This window comes from Sardina pilchardus, chromosome 5 (genome assembly GCF_963854185.1).
Source record: "Sardina pilchardus chromosome 5, fSarPil1.1, whole genome shotgun sequence".
Classification (NCBI taxonomy): domain Eukaryota; kingdom Metazoa; phylum Chordata; class Actinopteri; order Clupeiformes; family Clupeidae; genus Sardina; species Sardina pilchardus.
In genome coordinates, this window is record NC_084998.1 from 401390 (window position 1) to 413352 (window position 11963).

The 11963-nt window shown below is 52.8% G+C and overlaps 19 non-coding genes across 19 annotated transcripts; all 19 read left to right on the plus strand.

The window, feature by feature from the left end:
* The first annotated feature begins 123 nt into the window (after nucleotides 1–123).
* trnaw-cca (transfer RNA tryptophan (anticodon CCA)) lies at nucleotides 124–195 on the plus strand. Its single transcript has one exon. It is a non-coding gene; the product is annotated as a tRNA-Trp (tRNA).
* A 566-nt stretch (nucleotides 196–761) lies between these two features.
* Nucleotides 762–833, plus strand: trnaw-cca (transfer RNA tryptophan (anticodon CCA)). The gene has a single exon. It is a non-coding gene; the product is annotated as a tRNA-Trp (tRNA).
* A 566-nt stretch (nucleotides 834–1399) lies between these two features.
* trnaw-cca (transfer RNA tryptophan (anticodon CCA)) lies at nucleotides 1400–1471 on the plus strand. The gene has a single exon. It is a non-coding gene; the product is annotated as a tRNA-Trp (tRNA).
* A 566-nt stretch (nucleotides 1472–2037) lies between these two features.
* trnaw-cca (transfer RNA tryptophan (anticodon CCA)) lies at nucleotides 2038–2109 on the plus strand. The gene has a single exon. It is a non-coding gene; the product is annotated as a tRNA-Trp (tRNA).
* Nucleotides 2110–2675: 566 nt separating this feature from the next.
* trnaw-cca (transfer RNA tryptophan (anticodon CCA)) lies at nucleotides 2676–2747 on the plus strand. The gene has a single exon. It is a non-coding gene; the product is annotated as a tRNA-Trp (tRNA).
* A 566-nt stretch (nucleotides 2748–3313) lies between these two features.
* Nucleotides 3314–3385, plus strand: trnaw-cca (transfer RNA tryptophan (anticodon CCA)). The gene has a single exon. It is a non-coding gene; the product is annotated as a tRNA-Trp (tRNA).
* A 566-nt stretch (nucleotides 3386–3951) lies between these two features.
* trnaw-cca (transfer RNA tryptophan (anticodon CCA)) lies at nucleotides 3952–4023 on the plus strand. Its single transcript has one exon. It is a non-coding gene; the product is annotated as a tRNA-Trp (tRNA).
* Nucleotides 4024–4589: 566 nt separating this feature from the next.
* Nucleotides 4590–4661, plus strand: trnaw-cca (transfer RNA tryptophan (anticodon CCA)). Its single transcript has one exon. It is a non-coding gene; the product is annotated as a tRNA-Trp (tRNA).
* A 566-nt stretch (nucleotides 4662–5227) lies between these two features.
* On the plus strand, nucleotides 5228–5299 carry trnaw-cca (transfer RNA tryptophan (anticodon CCA)). The gene has a single exon. It is a non-coding gene; the product is annotated as a tRNA-Trp (tRNA).
* Nucleotides 5300–5865: 566 nt separating this feature from the next.
* trnaw-cca (transfer RNA tryptophan (anticodon CCA)) lies at nucleotides 5866–5937 on the plus strand. The gene has a single exon. It is a non-coding gene; the product is annotated as a tRNA-Trp (tRNA).
* Nucleotides 5938–6503: 566 nt separating this feature from the next.
* trnaw-cca (transfer RNA tryptophan (anticodon CCA)) lies at nucleotides 6504–6575 on the plus strand. The gene has a single exon. It is a non-coding gene; the product is annotated as a tRNA-Trp (tRNA).
* A 566-nt stretch (nucleotides 6576–7141) lies between these two features.
* Nucleotides 7142–7213, plus strand: trnaw-cca (transfer RNA tryptophan (anticodon CCA)). Its single transcript has one exon. It is a non-coding gene; the product is annotated as a tRNA-Trp (tRNA).
* A 566-nt stretch (nucleotides 7214–7779) lies between these two features.
* trnaw-cca (transfer RNA tryptophan (anticodon CCA)) lies at nucleotides 7780–7851 on the plus strand. The gene has a single exon. It is a non-coding gene; the product is annotated as a tRNA-Trp (tRNA).
* A 566-nt stretch (nucleotides 7852–8417) lies between these two features.
* On the plus strand, nucleotides 8418–8489 carry trnaw-cca (transfer RNA tryptophan (anticodon CCA)). Its single transcript has one exon. It is a non-coding gene; the product is annotated as a tRNA-Trp (tRNA).
* A 566-nt stretch (nucleotides 8490–9055) lies between these two features.
* On the plus strand, nucleotides 9056–9127 carry trnaw-cca (transfer RNA tryptophan (anticodon CCA)). Its single transcript has one exon. It is a non-coding gene; the product is annotated as a tRNA-Trp (tRNA).
* A 566-nt stretch (nucleotides 9128–9693) lies between these two features.
* On the plus strand, nucleotides 9694–9765 carry trnaw-cca (transfer RNA tryptophan (anticodon CCA)). Its single transcript has one exon. It is a non-coding gene; the product is annotated as a tRNA-Trp (tRNA).
* Nucleotides 9766–10331: 566 nt separating this feature from the next.
* Nucleotides 10332–10403, plus strand: trnaw-cca (transfer RNA tryptophan (anticodon CCA)). Its single transcript has one exon. It is a non-coding gene; the product is annotated as a tRNA-Trp (tRNA).
* Nucleotides 10404–10969: 566 nt separating this feature from the next.
* Nucleotides 10970–11041, plus strand: trnaw-cca (transfer RNA tryptophan (anticodon CCA)). The gene has a single exon. It is a non-coding gene; the product is annotated as a tRNA-Trp (tRNA).
* A 566-nt stretch (nucleotides 11042–11607) lies between these two features.
* Nucleotides 11608–11679, plus strand: trnaw-cca (transfer RNA tryptophan (anticodon CCA)). The gene has a single exon. It is a non-coding gene; the product is annotated as a tRNA-Trp (tRNA).
* The last annotated feature ends 284 nt before the right edge of the window (nucleotides 11680–11963 follow it).

The window sequence follows — 11963 nt, forward strand, 5'->3', positions numbered from 1 at the left end:
CAAGCGAAACGTCTGCAGGTGCAACAGAGAATGGCTCCCCCTGCACTGAAAGCCTGCATTGCTCGAGGTTTCAATAGCAGATACAGGGAGAAGTGGGAAAGTTTATCTGTGCAGCACCTGTGGGACCTCGTGGCGCAACGGTAGCGCGTCTGACTCCAGATCAGAAGGTTGCGTGTTCAAATCACGTCGGGGTCATAGAAATCACCGCTCAACTCTTTTCACCGTCCAACTCAGCGACAGCACTTTGGCTGAAAGGCAATTAGTGGGCCTGTGAATTTCAAGCCATTACTGAAAAGCGAAGGATTTCGGTGAAAAACACCAGTGTCCGCCACGGTGACTTTTACAGGCTTTGACGCGGAGAGTAGCAAAGAGTGCGCTAAGCAAGCGCTGACGGCCAGAGTAAATCGTTCAGCAGTCGGGCATTTCCTCCGCACCAGGGCGAAAGATGGCGTCGCCCGGCTGTAAAGAAATCGCCTGAACAGGGACTTGAACCCTGGACCCTCAGATTAAAAGTCTGATGCTCTACCGACTGAGCTATCCAGGCTTCGAGAGAGCACCCAGCTCTGCACGAACGTGGCTGTAACTTGGCTCTTCCTAACGTACGTTGGTAAGTCATGCACGGCGTGGCAAAGTTACAGCAAGCGAAACGTCTGCAGGTGCAACAGAGAATGGCTCCCCCTGCACTGAAAGCCTGCATTGCTCGAGGTTTCAATAGCAGATACAGGGAGAAGTGGGAAAGTTTATCTGTGCAGCACCTGTGGGACCTCGTGGCGCAACGGTAGCGCGTCTGACTCCAGATCAGAAGGTTGCGTGTTCAAATCACGTCGGGGTCATAGAAATCACCGCTCAACTCTTTTCACCGTCCAACTCAGCGACAGCACTTTGGCTGAAAGGCAATTAGTGGGCCTGTGAATTTCAAGCCATTACTGAAAAGCGAAGGATTTCGGTGAAAAACACCAGTGTCCGCCACGGTGACTTTTACAGGCTTTGACGCGGAGAGTAGCAAAGAGTGCGCTAAGCAAGCGCTGACGGCCAGAGTAAATCGTTCAGCAGTCGGGCATTTCCTCCGCACCAGGGCGAAAGATGGCGTCGCCCGGCTGTAAAGAAATCGCCTGAACAGGGACTTGAACCCTGGACCCTCAGATTAAAAGTCTGATGCTCTACCGACTGAGCTATCCAGGCTTCGAGAGAGCACCCAGCTCTGCACGAACGTGGCTGTAACTTGGCTCTTCCTAACGTACGTTGGTAAGTCATGCACGGCGTGGCAAAGTTACAGCAAGCGAAACGTCTGCAGGTGCAACAGAGAATGGCTCCCCCTGCACTGAAAGCCTGCATTGCTCGAGGTTTCAATAGCAGATACAGGGAGAAGTGGGAAAGTTTATCTGTGCAGCACCTGTGGGACCTCGTGGCGCAACGGTAGCGCGTCTGACTCCAGATCAGAAGGTTGCGTGTTCAAATCACGTCGGGGTCATAGAAATCACCGCTCAACTCTTTTCACCGTCCAACTCAGCGACAGCACTTTGGCTGAAAGGCAATTAGTGGGCCTGTGAATTTCAAGCCATTACTGAAAAGCGAAGGATTTCGGTGAAAAACACCAGTGTCCGCCACGGTGACTTTTACAGGCTTTGACGCGGAGAGTAGCAAAGAGTGCGCTAAGCAAGCGCTGACGGCCAGAGTAAATCGTTCAGCAGTCGGGCATTTCCTCCGCACCAGGGCGAAAGATGGCGTCGCCCGGCTGTAAAGAAATCGCCTGAACAGGGACTTGAACCCTGGACCCTCAGATTAAAAGTCTGATGCTCTACCGACTGAGCTATCCAGGCTTCGAGAGAGCACCCAGCTCTGCACGAACGTGGCTGTAACTTGGCTCTTCCTAACGTACGTTGGTAAGTCATGCACGGCGTGGCAAAGTTACAGCAAGCGAAACGTCTGCAGGTGCAACAGAGAATGGCTCCCCCTGCACTGAAAGCCTGCATTGCTCGAGGTTTCAATAGCAGATACAGGGAGAAGTGGGAAAGTTTATCTGTGCAGCACCTGTGGGACCTCGTGGCGCAACGGTAGCGCGTCTGACTCCAGATCAGAAGGTTGCGTGTTCAAATCACGTCGGGGTCATAGAAATCACCGCTCAACTCTTTTCACCGTCCAACTCAGCGACAGCACTTTGGCTGAAAGCTAATTAGTGGGCCTGTGAATTTCAAGCCATTACTGAAAAGCGAAGGATTTCGGTGAAAAACACCAGTGTCCGCCACGGTGACTTTTACAGGCTTTGACGCGGAGAGTAGCAAAGAGTGCGCTAAGCAAGCGCTGACGGCCAGAGTAAATCGTTCAGCAGTCGGGCATTTCCTCCGCACCAGGGCGAAAGATGGCGTCGCCCGGCTGTAAAGAAATCGCCTGAACAGGGACTTGAACCCTGGACCCTCAGATTAAAAGTCTGATGCTCTACCGACTGAGCTATCCAGGCTTCGAGAGAGCACCCAGCTCTGCACGAACGTGGCTGTAACTTGGCTCTTCCTAACGTACGTTGGTAAGTCATGCACGGCGTGGCAAAGTTACAGCAAGCGAAACGTCTGCAGGTGCAACAGAGAATGGCTCCCCCTGCACTGAAAGCCTGCATTGCTCGAGGTTTCAATAGCAGATACAGGGAGAAGTGGGAAAGTTTATCTGTGCAGCACCTGTGGGACCTCGTGGCGCAACGGTAGCGCGTCTGACTCCAGATCAGAAGGTTGCGTGTTCAAATCACGTCGGGGTCATAGAAATCACCGCTCAACTCTTTTCACCGTCCAACTCAGCGACAGCACTTTGGCTGAAAGGCAATTAGTGGGCCTGTGAATTTCAAGCCATTACTGAAAAGCGAAGGATTTCGGTGAAAAACACCAGTGTCCGCCACGGTGACTTTTACAGGCTTTGACGCGGAGAGTAGCAAAGAGTGCGCTAAGCAAGCGCTGACGGCCAGAGTAAATCGTTCAGCAGTCGGGCATTTCCTCCGCACCAGGGCGAAAGATGGCGTCGCCCGGCTGTAAAGAAATCGCCTGAACAGGGACTTGAACCCTGGACCCTCAGATTAAAAGTCTGATGCTCTACCGACTGAGCTATCCAGGCTTCGAGAGAGCACCCAGCTCTGCACGAACGTGGCTGTAACTTGGCTCTTCCTAACGTACGTTGGTAAGTCATGCACGGCGTGGCAAAGTTACAGCAAGCGAAACGTCTGCAGGTGCAACAGAGAATGGCTCCCCCTGCACTGAAAGCCTGCATTGCTCGAGGTTTCAATAGCAGATACAGGGAGAAGTGGGAAAGTTTATCTGTGCAGCACCTGTGGGACCTCGTGGCGCAACGGTAGCGCGTCTGACTCCAGATCAGAAGGTTGCGTGTTCAAATCACGTCGGGGTCATAGAAATCACCGCTCAACTCTTTTCACCGTCCAACTCAGCGACAGCACTTTGGCTGAAAGGCAATTAGTGGGCCTGTGAATTTCAAGCCATTACTGAAAAGCGAAGGATTTCGGTGAAAAACACCAGTGTCCGCCACGGTGACTTTTACAGGCTTTGACGCGGAGAGTAGCAAAGAGTGCGCTAAGCAAGCGCTGACGGCCAGAGTAAATCGTTCAGCAGTCGGGCATTTCCTCCGCACCAGGGCGAAAGATGGCGTCGCCCGGCTGTAAAGAAATCGCCTGAACAGGGACTTGAACCCTGGACCCTCAGATTAAAAGTCTGATGCTCTACCGACTGAGCTATCCAGGCTTCGAGAGAGCACCCAGCTCTGCACGAACGTGGCTGTAACTTGGCTCTTCCTAACGTACGTTGGTAAGTCATGCACGGCGTGGCAAAGTTACAGCAAGCGAAACGTCTGCAGGTGCAACAGAGAATGGCTCCCCCTGCACTGAAAGCCTGCATTGCTCGAGGTTTCAATAGCAGATACAGGGAGAAGTGGGAAAGTTTATCTGTGCAGCACCTGTGGGACCTCGTGGCGCAACGGTAGCGCGTCTGACTCCAGATCAGAAGGTTGCGTGTTCAAATCACGTCGGGGTCATAGAAATCACCGCTCAACTCTTTTCACCGTCCAACTCAGCGACAGCACTTTGGCTGAAAGGCAATTAGTGGGCCTGTGAATTTCAAGCCATTACTGAAAAGCGAAGGATTTCGGTGAAAAACACCAGTGTCCGCCACGGTGACTTTTACAGGCTTTGACGCGGAGAGTAGCAAAGAGTGCGCTAAGCAAGCGCTGACGGCGAGAGTAAATCGTTCAGCAGTCGGGCATTTCCTCCGCACCAGGGCGAAAGATGGCGTCGCCCGGCTGTAAAGAAATCGCCTGAACAGGGACTTGAACCCTGGACCCTCAGATTAAAAGTCTGATGCTCTACCGACTGAGCTATCCAGGCTTCGAGAGAGCACCCAGCTCTGCACGAACGTGGCTGTAACTTGGCTCTTCCTAACGTACGTTGGTAAGTCATGCACGGCGTGGCAAAGTTACAGCAAGCGAAACGTCTGCAGGTGCAACAGAGAATGGCTCCCCCTGCACTGAAAGCCTGCATTGCTCGAGGTTTCAATAGCAGATACAGGGAGAAGTGGGAAAGTTTATCTGTGCAGCACCTGTGGGACCTCGTGGCGCAACGGTAGCGCGTCTGACTCCAGATCAGAAGGTTGCGTGTTCAAATCACGTCGGGGTCATAGAAATCACCGCTCAACTCTTTTCACCGTCCAACTCAGCGACAGCACTTTGGCTGAAAGGCAATTAGTGGGCCTGTGAATTTCAAGCCATTACTGAAAAGCGAAGGATTTCGGTGAAAAACACCAGTGTCCGCCACGGTGACTTTTACAGGCTTTGACGCGGAGAGTAGCAAAGAGTGCGCTAAGCAAGCGCTGACGGCGAGAGTAAATCGTTCAGCAGTCGGGCATTTCCTCCGCACCAGGGCGAAAGATGGCGTCGCCCGGCTGTAAAGAAATCGCCTGAACAGGGACTTGAACCCTGGACCCTCAGATTAAAAGTCTGATGCTCTACCGACTGAGCTATCCAGGCTTCGAGAGAGCACCCAGCTCTGCACGAACGTGGCTGTAACTTGGCTCTTCCTAACGTACGTTGGTAAGTCATGCACGGCGTGGCAAAGTTACAGCAAGCGAAACGTCTGCAGGTGCAACAGAGAATGGCTCCCCCTGCACTGAAAGCCTGCATTGCTCGAGGTTTCAATAGCAGATACAGGGAGAAGTGGGAAAGTTTATCTGTGCAGCACCTGTGGGACCTCGTGGCGCAACGGTAGCGCGTCTGACTCCAGATCAGAAGGTTGCGTGTTCAAATCACGTCGGGGTCATAGAAATCACCGCTCAACTCTTTTCACCGTCCAACTCAGCGACAGCACTTTGGCTGAAAGGCAATTAGTGGGCCTGTGAATTTCAAGCCATTACTGAAAAGCGAAGGATTTCGGTGAAAAACACCAGTGTCCGCCACGGTGACTTTTACAGGCTTTGACGCGGAGAGTAGCAAAGAGTGCGCTAAGCAAGCGCTGACGGCCAGAGTAAATCGTTCAGCAGTCGGGCATTTCCTCCGCACCAGGGCGAAAGATGGCGTCGCCCGGCTGTAAAGAAATCGCCTGAACAGGGACTTGAACCCTGGACCCTCAGATTAAAAGTCTGATGCTCTACCGACTGAGCTATCCAGGCTTCGAGAGAGCACCCAGCTCTGCACGAACGTGGCTGTAACTTGGCTCTTCCTAACGTACGTTGGTAAGTCATGCACGGCGTGGCAAAGTTACAGCAAGCGAAACGTCTGCAGGTGCAACAGAGAATGGCTCCCCCTGCACTGAAAGCCTGCATTGCTCGAGGTTTCAATAGCAGATACAGGGAGAAGTGGGAAAGTTTATCTGTGCAGCACCTGTGGGACCTCGTGGCGCAACGGTAGCGCGTCTGACTCCAGATCAGAAGGTTGCGTGTTCAAATCACGTCGGGGTCATAGAAATCACCGCTCAACTCTTTTCACCGTCCAACTCAGCGACAGCACTTTGGCTGAAAGGCAATTAGTGGGCCTGTGAATTTCAAGCCATTACTGAAAAGCGAAGGATTTCGGTGAAAAACACCAGTGTCCGCCACGGTGACTTTTACAGGCTTTGACGCGGAGAGTAGCAAAGAGTGCGCTAAGCAAGCGCTGACGGCCAGAGTAAATCGTTCAGCAGTCGGGCATTTCCTCCGCACCAGGGCGAAAGATGGCGTCGCCCGGCTGTAAAGAAATCGCCTGAACAGGGACTTGAACCCTGGACCCTCAGATTAAAAGTCTGATGCTCTACCGACTGAGCTATCCAGGCTTCGAGAGAGCACCCAGCTCTGCACGAACGTGGCTGTAACTTGGCTCTTCCTAACGTACGTTGGTAAGTCATGCACGGCGTGGCAAAGTTACAGCAAGCGAAACGTCTGCAGGTGCAACAGAGAATGGCTCCCCCTGCACTGAAAGCCTGCATTGCTCGAGGTTTCAATAGCAGATACAGGGAGAAGTGGGAAAGTTTATCTGTGCAGCACCTGTGGGACCTCGTGGCGCAACGGTAGCGCGTCTGACTCCAGATCAGAAGGTTGCGTGTTCAAATCACGTCGGGGTCATAGAAATCACCGCTCAACTCTTTTCACCGTCCAACTCAGCGACAGCACTTTGGCTGAAAGGCAATTAGTGGGCCTGTGAATTTCAAGCCATTACTGAAAAGCGAAGGATTTCGGTGAAAAACACCAGTGTCCGCCACGGTGACTTTTACAGGCTTTGACGCGGAGAGTAGCAAAGAGTGCGCTAAGCAAGCGCTGACGGCGAGAGTAAATCGTTCAGCAGTCGGGCATTTCCTCCGCACCAGGGCGAAAGATGGCGTCGCCCGGCTGTAAAGAAATCGCCTGAACAGGGACTTGAACCCTGGACCCTCAGATTAAAAGTCTGATGGTCTACCGACTGAGCTATCCAGGCTTCGAGAGAGCACCCAGCTCTGCACGAACGTGGCTGTAACTTGGCTCTTCCTAACGTACGTTGGTAAGTCATGCACGGCGTGGCAAAGTTACAGCAAGCGAAACGTCTGCAGGTGCAACAGAGAATGGCTCCCCCTGCACTGAAAGCCTGCATTGCTCGAGGTTTCAATAGCAGATACAGGGAGAAGTGGGAAAGTTTATCTGTGCAGCACCTGTGGGACCTCGTGGCGCAACGGTAGCGCGTCTGACTCCAGATCAGAAGGTTGCGTGTTCAAATCACGTCGGGGTCATAGAAATCACCGCTCAACTCTTTTCACCGTCCAACTCAGCGACAGCACTTTGGCTGAAAGGCAATTAGTGGGCCTGTGAATTTCAAGCCATTACTGAAAAGCGAAGGATTTCGGTGAAAAACACCAGTGTCCGCCACGGTGACTTTTACAGGCTTTGACGCGGAGAGTAGCAAAGAGTGCGCTAAGCAAGCGCTGACGGCCAGAGTAAATCGTTCAGCAGTCGGGCATTTCCTCCGCACCAGGGCGAAAGATGGCGTCGCCCGGCTGTAAAGAAATCGCCTGAACAGGGACTTGAACCCTGGACCCTCAGATTAAAAGTCTGATGCTCTACCGACTGAGCTATCCAGGCTTCGAGAGAGCACCCAGCTCTGCACGAACGTGGCTGTAACTTGGCTCTTCCTAACGTACGTTGGTAAGTCATGCACGGCGTGGCAAAGTTACAGCAAGCGAAACGTCTGCAGGTGCAACAGAGAATGGCTCCCCCTGCACTGAAAGCCTGCATTGCTCGAGGTTTCAATAGCAGATACAGGGAGAAGTGGGAAAGTTTATCTGTGCAGCACCTGTGGGACCTCGTGGCGCAACGGTAGCGCGTCTGACTCCAGATCAGAAGGTTGCGTGTTCAAATCACGTCGGGGTCATAGAAATCACCGCTCAACTCTTTTCACCGTCCAACTCAGCGACAGCACTTTGGCTGAAAGGCAATTAGTGGGCCTGTGAATTTCAAGCCATTACTGAAAAGCGAAGGATTTCGGTGAAAAACACCAGTGTCCGCCACGGTGACTTTTACAGGCTTTGACGCGGAGAGTAGCAAAGAGTGCGCTAAGCAAGCGCTGACGGCCAGAGTAAATCGTTCAGCAGTCGGGCATTTCCTCCGCACCAGGGCGAAAGATGGCGTCGCCCGGCTGTAAAGAAATCGCCTGAACAGGGACTTGAACCCTGGACCCTCAGATTAAAAGTCTGATGCTCTACCGACTGAGCTATCCAGGCTTCGAGAGAGCACCCAGCTCTGCACGAACGTGGCTGTAACTTGGCTCTTCCTAACGTACGTTGGTAAGTCATGCACGGCGTGGCAAAGTTACAGCAAGCGAAACGTCTGCAGGTGCAACAGAGAATGGCTCCCCCTGCACTGAAAGCCTGCATTGCTCGAGGTTTCAATAGCAGATACAGGGAGAAGTGGGAAAGTTTATCTGTGCAGCACCTGTGGGACCTCGTGGCGCAACGGTAGCGCGTCTGACTCCAGATCAGAAGGTTGCGTGTTCAAATCACGTCGGGGTCATAGAAATCACCGCTCAACTCTTTTCACCGTCCAACTCAGCGACAGCACTTTGGCTGAAAGGCAATTAGTGGGCCTGTGAATTTCAAGCCATTACTGAAAAGCGAAGGATTTCGGTGAAAAACACCAGTGTCCGCCACGGTGACTTTTACAGGCTTTGACGCGGAGAGTAGCAAAGAGTGCGCTAAGCAAGCGCTGACGGCCAGAGTAAATCGTTCAGCAGTCGGGCATTTCCTCCGCACCAGGGCGAAAGATGGCGTCGCCCGGCTGTAAAGAAATCGCCTGAACAGGGACTTGAACCCTGGACCCTCAGATTAAAAGTCTGATGCTCTACCGACTGAGCTATCCAGGCTTCGAGAGAGCACCCAGCTCTGCACGAACGTGGCTGTAACTTGGCTCTTCCTAACGTACGTTGGTAAGTCATGCACGGCGTGGCAAAGTTACAGCAAGCGAAACGTCTGCAGGTGCAACAGAGAATGGCTCCCCCTGCACTGAAAGCCTGCATTGCTCGAGGTTTCAATAGCAGATACAGGGAGAAGTGGGAAAGTTTATCTGTGCAGCACCTGTGGGACCTCGTGGCGCAACGGTAGCGCGTCTGACTCCAGATCAGAAGGTTGCGTGTTCAAATCACGTCGGGGTCATAGAAATCACCGCTCAACTCTTTTCACCGTCCAACTCAGCGACAGCACTTTGGCTGAAAGGCAATTAGTGGGCCTGTGAATTTCAAGCCATTACTGAAAAGCGAAGGATTTCGGTGAAAAACACCAGTGTCCGCCACGGTGACTTTTACAGGCTTTGACGCGGAGAGTAGCAAAGAGTGCGCTAAGCAAGCGCTGACGGCCAGAGTAAATCGTTCAGCAGTCGGGCATTTCCTCCGCACCAGGGCGAAAGATGGCGTCGCCCGGCTGTAAAGAAATCGCCTGAACAGGGACTTGAACCCTGGACCCTCAGATTAAAAGTCTGATGCTCTACCGACTGAGCTATCCAGGCTTCGAGAGAGCACCCAGCTCTGCACGAACGTGGCTGTAACTTGGCTCTTCCTAACGTACGTTGGTAAGTCATGCACGGCGTGGCAAAGTTACAGCAAGCGAAACGTCTGCAGGTGCAACAGAGAATGGCTCCCCCTGCACTGAAAGCCTGCATTGCTCGAGGTTTCAATAGCAGATACAGGGAGAAGTGGGAAAGTTTATCTGTGCAGCACCTGTGGGACCTCGTGGCGCAACGGTAGCGCGTCTGACTCCAGATCAGAAGGTTGCGTGTTCAAATCACGTCGGGGTCATAGAAATCACCGCTCAACTCTTTTCACCGTCCAACTCAGCGACAGCACTTTGGCTGAAAGGCAATTAGTGGGCCTGTGAATTTCAAGCCATTACTGAAAAGCGAAGGATTTCGGTGAAAAACACCAGTGTCCGCCACGGTGACTTTTACAGGCTTTGACGCGGAGAGTAGCAAAGAGTGCGCTAAGCAAGCGCTGACGGCCAGAGTAAATCGTTCAGCAGTCGGGCATTTCCTCCGCACCAGGGCGAAAGATGGCGTCGCCCGGCTGTAAAGAAATCGCCTGAACAGGGACTTGAACCCTGGACCCTCAGATTAAAAGTCTGATGCTCTACCGACTGAGCTATCCAGGCTTCGAGAGAGCACCCAGCTCTGCACGAACGTGGCTGTAACTTGGCTCTTCCTAACGTACGTTGGTAAGTCATGCACGGCGTGGCAAAGTTACAGCAAGCGAAACGTCTGCAGGTGCAACAGAGAATGGCTCCCCCTGCACTGAAAGCCTGCATTGCTCGAGGTTTCAATAGCAGATACAGGGAGAAGTGGGAAAGTTTATCTGTGCAGCACCTGTGGGACCTCGTGGCGCAACGGTAGCGCGTCTGACTCCAGATCAGAAGGTTGCGTGTTCAAATCACGTCGGGGTCATAGAAATCACCGCTCAACTCTTTTCACCGTCCAACTCAGCGACAGCACTTTGGCTGAAAGGCAATTAGTGGGCCTGTGAATTTCAAGCCATTACTGAAAAGCGAAGGATTTCGGTGAAAAACACCAGTGTCCGCCACGGTGACTTTTACAGGCTTTGACGCGGAGAGTAGCAAAGAGTGCGCTAAGCAAGCGCTGACGGCCAGAGTAAATCGTTCAGCAGTCGGGCATTTCCTCCGCACCAGGGCGAAAGATGGCGTCGCCCGGCTGTAAAGAAATCGCCTGAACAGGGACTTGAACCCTGGACCCTCAGATTAAAAGTCTGATGCTCTACCGACTGAGCTATCCAGGCTTCGAGAGAGCACCCAGCTCTGCACGAACGTGGCTGTAACTTGGCTCTTCCTAACGTACGTTGGTAAGTCATGCACGGCGTGGCAAAGTTACAGCAAGCGAAACGTCTGCAGGTGCAACAGAGAATGGCTCCCCCTGCACTGAAAGCCTGCATTGCTCGAGGTTTCAATAGCAGATACAGGGAGAAGTGGGAAAGTTTATCTGTGCAGCACCTGTGGGACCTCGTGGCGCAACGGTAGCGCGTCTGACTCCAGATCAGAAGGTTGCGTGTTCAAATCACGTCGGGGTCATAGAAATCACCGCTCAACTCTTTTCACCGTCCAACTCAGCGACAGCACTTTGGCTGAAAGGCAATTAGTGGGCCTGTGAATTTCAAGCCATTACTGAAAAGCGAAGGATTTCGGTGAAAAACACCAGTGTCCGCCACGGTGACTTTTACAGGCTTTGACGCGGAGAGTAGCAAAGAGTGCGCTAAGCAAGCGCTGACGGCCAGAGTAAATCGTTCAGCAGTCGGGCATTTCCTCCGCACCAGGGCGAAAGATGGCGTCGCCCGGCTGTAAAGAAATCGCCTGAACAGGGACTTGAACCCTGGACCCTCAGATTAAAAGTCTGATGCTCTACCGACTGAGCTATCCAGGCTTCGAGAGAGCACCCAGCTCTGCACGAACGTGGCTGTAACTTGGCTCTTCCTAACGTACGTTGGTAAGTCATGCACGGCGTGGCAAAGTTACAGCAAGCGAAACGTCTGCAGGTGCAACAGAGAATGGCTCCCCCTGCACTGAAAGCCTGCATTGCTCGAGGTTTCAATAGCAGATACAGGGAGAAGTGGGAAAGTTTATCTGTGCAGCACCTGTGGGACCTCGTGGCGCAACGGTAGCGCGTCTGACTCCAGATCAGAAGGTTGCGTGTTCAAATCACGTCGGGGTCATAGAAATCACCGCTCAACTCTTTTCACCGTCCAACTCAGCGACAGCACTTTGGCTGAAAGGCAATTAGTGGGCCTGTGAATTTCAAGCCATTACTGAAAAGCGAAGGATTTCGGTGAAAAACACCAGTGTCCGCCACGGTGACTTTTACAGGCTTTGACGCGGAGAGTAGCAAAGAGTGCGCTAAGCAAGCGCTGACGGCCAGAGTAAATCGTTCAGCAGTCGGGCATTTCCTCCGCACCAGGGCGAAAGATGGCGTCGCCCGGCTGTAAAGAAATCGCCTGAA